This window comes from Melanaphis sacchari, unplaced genomic scaffold, assembly GCF_002803265.2.
Source record: "Melanaphis sacchari strain LSU unplaced genomic scaffold, SCAv2.0 Contig49_pilon_pilon, whole genome shotgun sequence".
Lineage (NCBI taxonomy): Eukaryota > Metazoa > Arthropoda > Insecta > Hemiptera > Aphididae > Melanaphis > Melanaphis sacchari.
The window spans coordinates 139,451-148,489 of NW_020271334.1; positions in this window are offsets into that span (position 1 = coordinate 139,451).

Here is a 9,039-nt window from a genome sequence, read left to right on the forward strand (position 1 = left end):
TTAATTCTAGAAATAATGTTCCATTCTTTATTAATCATTACCGCCAAAATTACAACCATTTTGATCCTATTAATAGAATGATTATTAATTGTAATGACATTTAACATTTTGATTTATTTTATTATGATGTCAATTATTTGAAATAAATTATATATAATTAGTTCATATACTGTTATACTACTAGTACTTGTATAAGTATTAGTATTAGTGTTTAAGTTTTGTTATGCTTTAAGTTCTATATATTTACTGTATTGTTAGTCTTTGGAGTGTTTAATAAATAAATAAATAAATACATTTATTGTTTATTTTATTTATGTAAAAATACCTAATAACTAAATCAAAAAAGCCTCTAATTTTAAAATAATATTATGACTATAAATACTATACAGTTCAATAGTAGCTGAAATAATTTGAAAATTCACATTAATAAAATATTTTTATTTATTATTTGGTAAAAATTTGAAACCAAAAAGCAAAATCCGTTATGTCTATGCTAGATTGCGTAAATATTTCCGTTTTATTCTATTTTTTTTTTTTTTTTTTAGTGTTCAAAGGATTTTTTTCTTTTGAGTTTTGGGACATGGAATTAAATTCAATTTTCTCTCAATAATCCTTCTCAATGTTGAAGATTAAAACATATTTTATTTTGCTACAAAAAGTGTCTTCAGGCACAAAAATAAACTTGTATAACAACAAACATTTTATCAATTTTTAAGATGATAGATGGTCATGGACTTTCCCAACAAATACAAATAAAGTAAGTGAAAGTATATGAAGCATTAAACAGTATCAAGTCTATAGTTTATTTAACTTCTTATATTTCAACTTAAACATCGTATCATTCCATGAATCAAATACAGTACTAAAATATTAATTCAATTAACCTTCTTTTAATCATATGATGTGTATAACAAAATTTAAAAATGAAAATAATTAAACGGTTTTTTTGTTCTTACCTATTATTTGTTATTTTTATTTAATTCGTATAGTAATTTCCTGTAAATATAATATATCTAATGACGGTTTATTGCCAAAGTTGTTAAAAATATCAATAAGAAAAAAAAAACTCGAATATTTCAACACAAGAACGTATTAAAAGATCGATGAAAGAGTGTGTATTAAGTACGAGTAGTAATAACGCTAGGTTAAATGTTTTTTTCGGTTAACGTTTACGAAGTGTTACTGTTATGAGCACACATTTTTCCGATTCTTTTTTTCAGACTTTGTGTTCGCAAGTTCAATGGATGTGTATAAATTATTTATTACATTTATACGTCTATTTTTATACTTCTCACGTTCCTCTGCACCTTGATGAGCAGGGCTTTTATCTATTGAATCAATATATATTTAAGACAGAGTTAATACACGTTAATCTAAGTAATGAAGATTAACAGTAGCTTATTGATCTAACAAAATAATAATTTTTTATCTCATATTATAAACTATTAAATAAATCAATTCAGCGATGTAAAATTTAAATTAAAGCCAATTTAATATGAACAGTTGCTGATGTATATTTTCGTTTTGTTAAAAACGTTCTATCACAATCCTTGTTTTCTGCGTCGTAAGGTCTTACTCTAGGGAGGGCATATCATTTTCTCAAATTGTTGTCAACTTTTCATTCTGAGTAATAAACGTCAAAAAAATACATAGGACGAGTATTTCCTGCGTAAATATGATTCAAAACAATAAGGTATAAGAACAGTATAAATCGCGTGCAGCTAAGTAACGTAGCTACGCGCAAATTATACAGCTCAGATAATATTATAGCATTAATATATACTACGTTAAAAATAAAACCTAAACCTATATAAGTATAATTTTCGTTTCAGCACTTAAATATTATTATAATAACGTTAAGTTTACCATAGAACGGTTTATTTTTAATCGTCTATGGATAAAAGTTATAATCGTTTAATTTGTACAGATATAATAGATAAATAATATTAAAATAATTTTGATTATACCAATTAACAACAATTTTTATAATATAATTAATATAAATTATATTGAAAATAAATTAAAAATAAATTGACCTCTATAGTTTTGTTTATTTAATTATAATTTATAATTAACCAATAATGGAAAATGTTTTTGTTCTTTTTTTTTATTTTATATATTATAATATACTATTACTATAAAAAAAAAAAAAAAATAAAAAAAAATTAATATTTAATGAAAGCCGTGTGATTGATACAATTGATACATATATAATAAAATTATTATGATAGTTTGAAATCTTCATGGCCTATTTCTTAATTTAAAGAAATGAGTCACTGATGTGTTTTAAAAAAAAATATCAGAATACACAATTATATGTTCATTGTAATTTAATATATAAATTTTATCGTTGTTTTGATAATAGTAATTTTTTAATATTAAATATTATGTAGGTCTATTAAAGAATTTTAAAACAATATGATAAATAATTTGTGCAATGATTGTATTATATAATGATAAAAATAAAATAGCAATACAGCTTTTTCTTAATACATATTATTTAAAAAATAAATTATTATTATTGCGTTGAAAACGCGTAACAGTTTTTTTTGTCATGAAAAATGTCTGCATACTCATAACACGACGGGTCCCTAGCGGCAGTTTGGCTGGTGAAAATCTAATTTTCAAATAAGAAAAAAAAGACTTAACATGGTTCAGGAGAAAGAGTGAGTGCAAGGACCAGAGAGAGACACAGAGAAAAAGTAATAAAATGAGAAACTTTTCAAAAAGTAATTTCATAAAGCGACTCTAAAGAGTGGAAAAAAATAAGTTCTTCGAAGTTCTTAAATATATTTTTATTCTATTTTTCCTTCACCCGGTCTGCGGTGACAAACGTCCGGGATTTCGAAGTTCATGTGCTCTCACATATTGCATAACCCGTTTCCTCGCCGAAAAAATACCGCTTGGAACACGCCCAATCACTAGAGTTTGGTGTAAACTAGAGGTGGGTAAAAAAACAAAAAAAAAAACAACGTAAACCTCAGATGACAAAATTTGGTTTCAACTTAAAATGAAAAAACTTCCCCTTAGCACGTACTTAATCATATTCGCCACGGGTTAAGCGCAATGTGTATTTTAGTATCTTCCATTGCTGGTTGTTAACATTACCATAATAATGATTAAGTATGCTGAAAAAATAATGTTTGACCCAAAGTCAATTGAATAATAATAATAATAATAATAATAATACAAAAAAGTTTAATACAGTTAAATAAAAATAAAATTTCGTGTGATTGTACGCATAGTATTTGTAATATCGGTGGGATTGTTTTTATTTTTTTCTACTTACTGAACTATTTGATTTGATAAAATAAGCACTCAGAAAGCAAGGTACATTTTTATAATACATATTTTCATTTAATTGTTATAAAATAAAACATGTATCTTAAGATTCATCTATGATAGAAAAGTAGTTAATTTAATTTAGTTAATAATTTATAAAATACGAATAATATGCAAATTTTATTATAGTTTATAATATAATATTATATGATATAGGTATATTTATGTTAAAAACCCGAAAAAAACTGAAAATTATTATTTATTCGTCAGATAATAATTCTAAGTATGAACATTGTTATTAATTTGACAAAAGCTTAATTCGTAAAATTTATAAATACATTTTAAATAAAAAAAAGTGAAATTGTCTTATTTTTAAATTTTAAACATATTATTTACTTAGTAATAATAATAAAAAATAGAAAAATTTTCTATACAATATTATATTGTTTTAACCATAAAATAAATTTGATTACATTTTCTTAATTAACACTATGGTTGATATATCTAGATTAGCATTATTTAAATATACACACTTATATCTTCATAAGTAATTTAATATGATTAAAATAAATAATACAGAAGACATAAAAACATTTATTGCCAAATTAATTTTTTTTTAAATTGTGCTAAGTCATTGTTTCCTTCATCGTTCTAAACTCAATTTAAATTTTATTTGCTGCTGCTTATTTTCTAAAAATCCATTAATTAAAAAAAAAACAAAAAAATCCTATGCCATACCTATTATCTCCTATTTAAGTTATGCATCTAAGTTACATCTTTCAAAGTTAAAATTGGCTCTACGTTTTTCGATTATCACGATATACTCGATGAAGTCTCGCAAGGAAGCGAAATTTCTCTTTTTTTATATATAATTTTAACAGCTGATATTCCTAATACTGAAAATACTCTCATTGGTCCTTACTTCGATGATACTGACATTGTAGCATTTGATCCAGATCCACACATCTGTAGTCACCTTCTTCAAAAACAACTCAATATGTGATAAAAATATTTGTAAAATTTATGTAAACGGACTGAAATCTGCTCACATAAAATTCACACTTAGAACAAAGAACTGTCCCAATGTTACTTTTAATAATTTCATAAATCCCGAATTTAAGAGAAGCAAAATATCTTGGCCTGATTCTCGATAAAAAAAACTCACCTAGAGTCCTCATCTTAAAATTAAAAAAAAAAAAAACAATTTATTTCTCTTCTAAATCTGATATAATCACTACCTAAGTTCAATATGAGCATCTTAAACCGTTTAATCTTATGTAAAAATGTTCTCTTATCAATCATATTTTTTACTTTCTGGGGCACCACAAATTCTTCAAATCTTAGGAAAATTCAAGCGTTTTAATCTATTTTTCTCCACCTAATCACCAAAGCGCCACTGTACCTCACTTACATCACTCTAAACAAAGACCTCAAAGTTTCCACTATCAATCAGACCATAGTATCTTTCTACAAAGGATCTCACTTTAAAATACAAGGTCGCTCAAACCAACTCATATCCTAGGTGAACATAATGTAACTTCCAGGAAACTCGACAAGACAACTTAACCGGAAATGGCCAAAGATGTTCTCAATAATTTATAAATTTTCAATTATTTAAAACCATTGTATAGGTGACTTTAATATGAGCCTTTTTTTCACTACCCCATCACTTTAAAATCTCTCTCCAATTACTGATTATGGATTGTAAATATTCAATAATAAACTTCATAAAATAAATGTGGTTTTAATATCACATTTTTAAAGTTTAAACTACATAAAGTTTCTGACATGTACGGAATACCAATACCAAGAAGTGAAAAAAGCAAAACAATAATTTATGAGTACTAACTGGGTACTTTTAAATAAATCGTGTAAGTTTTATCGAAAACTCATAAAAAATGGTAGAACGTGGATAGAGTAATGCATTAGAGTTATTTTCAACCTATAATTAAAAAGGATTTTATGGCACGGTATAATGGAAGTGGTAAAAAATTACTTTATACAAAAGACCTGAATTTATAGTATGTAACAAGTTTTAACTGAAACAAACGATTAAACGATGTTAGAGAAAAATTTGAAAATTTTATAATTTGTCAAACTATTCAGGACTGACACTATATATTTCTAGTACTTAATAAATGTATGTAGACCATTTAAAATTTTAAAGATATTTTTTTCACTACAAAATTATTGTTTCATAATAATTGTGTTGTATGAATTATAAAACATTGTGATGTAAAATTACATGGCCAGTAAAAATAAAATTTAATGTTATCATGGTTTTTTTATAAGATTAACACAGAAATATATAAATTAAATTGTTTATAGAATTTAAATAATTTATTTAATGAATTTTGTTTCAATTGTACTAAGCTACAACCTTAAATCTTAATTCTTAAAATATTAAAAGTATAAATAATAATAATAATAATAATACATAATATCATGTTAGAATTGTTATAATATAGCATGAAATATTACTTTTTACTTTCCATTTTACTTGATGTCGACGGAATATAAAAAAGAAATATTTTATACTTTGAGTCACATAGAACTCACGATTTTCACTACTGAATTGAGTATATAAAATCAATATCATTGTACTACATATCTTCAAAAAGTATTGTTTGAAATTTTGAAGTGATGAATAAATAATATAATTATCGCAGAATTATGTGTATTAAAAAAAATATCAACAGTTAAAGTGACAATTTTAAATGATTAGAATAAGAAAATGTATTAATCTTCTATTTTTATTTATTTTTACAAAATATACTGTGATATTTTATTATAACTATTAATGTAAAAATTAAATATTTGCAAAACAACATAATATGATATGTTTAACGCTAATATTTAGATAATTGAGTTATACAAAAATGTATCTACTATTACCTAATTATTATTTTTACGTAAATATTGGTATAGCACTATCTATTATTGAAAATGTATCATAATTAAGGTATAGAACATTAAAAGTTCGATTTGAATCATAAGATATCATATGTAATCTCCACGGACTTCCTTTAAAATATACGTGTGACTATTTAATTAATAGATAAAATCTTATCCAGAAATAGACAATACTTAAGTTAATTAATTATTGCCATACCATTGTCACCCATTAAATGGATATGTTGATATGTTGATCTCAATTCCTAGTATGAGAAGATAATGACAAGGACACAAGGGTAATTTATGTGGTAAATTATCGACCCTCCGTTTGGTCCGTTTTCTACATCCACAAATATCATGACTCCATACCGTTATTCATCTCTTTATTATTTATAGACGTGCATGAGTAATCATGATATAAATCATACACACTGATACCATTGTGCTTACATAACTATAATATTGATATGAATAATATTATGCATAAAAGTAATATAATTTAATATATTGTGTATCAAATTACATAACTATAATAATTATTATGATTGTTATAATTTTTTCGCTGATAATTTAATAATTAAACTAAAACCAAGTAATTCGAAAAATGTCAAATAAATATAACTTTACAAAAAAAAATGAAAAAAAATGACATTCAAAGTATTCTAATTTGAAAAAAAATATATTTTGGAAATTACAAAATTACTGAATGTCAAATAAATATTATGTGTTTAATTTATTGTTTTAGACTTAAATAAGTTATAAAGAGTATTTTTAAAATAAAAATATTATTTTTCTTACAATTTGAATTTTAAATTATCTTAGTTGATTGATTGTAATTTAAAAGCTAGTTCCAAGTTCGAGATATTAAGCAGTTATCGTGTACCTACAGAGTGTAGCGTGACATACAAGCAATAATGATGAGCAACAAGATAAAAAAAAGAAGAAACTTTTTTTTTTAAATCCACTCTCAGTCGACGATTAGGGTCAGCAATACAGATAATGAGATAAATTTTTCAGATAAAAAGTTTAATGAAAAATATATTTTAACTTACTGGAATGTAATTGAATAGTACTGAAAAAAATCTTTTCTTTTTAATGAACACACTTACAGTAAAATACGATACATCATATATATTATATATATATATATCATTATATATTAATATTATACTATTGAGTACCATATGGTGTACATTATACTTATTTGTGTTATGTATATATAAATAACGCGAATTTTCACCGCTGAGCATGAAAGTATAACTTAACTGATACTCAAGCAACGGCACCAACAATATTTTATGTGTTTTATTGTCATATAATTATAATTTATAACAGTTAGGTAATAATATTATATATAACACATCAATTTTTGTGTAAAGTATTACGATAATATTCGTATATTATTACTTTATTATTTCCAGAGGTACATAATTTAAAATTAATTTTACGTTAGATAATACAAAGATTTAGTTTGATTAATACAATAGTTGAGTTTTATATTAAACGAACATAAAATAAGGGTTTTTTTTTTTTTTTATCGCAGACGATTCTGATCAGTATCTATATTGTTTCAATTTCCGTTTCATTAGGTATAATGTAATCACGTTAATTAAATTTAAAGAAAAATTAAATATCCAAAATTTTAATTAGCGGTACAGTATCAATACAAGTATATTATTTTAACAAAAATAACACTAATTAACTCTGGAGTGTTGTAAATAATTATAATACGAATCCCGTATTATTTTGATATTATATTATTTGCGTTATTGTGTTTAAGTGCACTGGAGCGCTACAATAACTTTATATGTTCATGCATTTTCCATCATAATTTAAGTACATTATTGTGTTTATCAAATTAATTTCAATACCGTAAATCATAAGTTCTATTTATTTGTATTTATAAAAAGTATTAACCAGAATATACCACGTTTAGATTATTGATTTTTAATTGTATTAGATACTAAGGTATATCTTATTAAAAAAATATTTATTTTTAAGTTAAAATTATTATAAAAAACTGATTATTAGTATAACTTATGATGCATGAACAAGTTACTAATTTATTTTTATTAATATTATATTGTGTAATAAAAAATTAATTTTATTCTTTTTAGTTTAATTAATTATTAAAAGAGAAAGTTGTATTGTTTTCATATAAATCAAAAATTTACATAAATTAAAAAATATTCTCTGTAGTTATCATTTTTTGGTTAGAAGTTTGAAACGTTTACGTTTATACATTTATACATTGTATATTTTTCATATTTTAAAAGTAAACATTTTATTTAAGTATTTAATTCATCATTAGCGTTATCTTCTCAGCTGTACAATAATATATTTTAAAAGATGTTTCAAATTTATGAAGTATAAATAATTATCATATTTTAAAATATTACATGCTGATGCATATAAATATTGAAAATTTAAATAATACAAATAAATATCGTTATTTATTTCATTGTATAGTTTCAAACAAATAAAAATAATATTAATTGGCTATCTTTGCTAAAATAAATTTAGCTTTAAACAATTAAAATTTTTTTATTTTTAAGGTAGAAAAAATATTAATTTAAATATTTGTATTGTTGATATTTTAGAAAAATCCATGATGATAGTTTTCTTATTATGATGTCTATGTCTATGGTATATCACCTCTTATGTTATTATATTAGTCTTGATTTTTAAAAAAAATCTTATTGGGTATTTATGATTATTCAATAAATAATTAAAGAGTTTTAGTTTCACCGAGATACACATAACATTATGTTTTTTTGTATTTTTGTGATATGATATCTTAGTATTTTTTTTATTTAAGTAAATTATGTTACTGTAGACAAAAACAAGTTTTATACGTGTTTT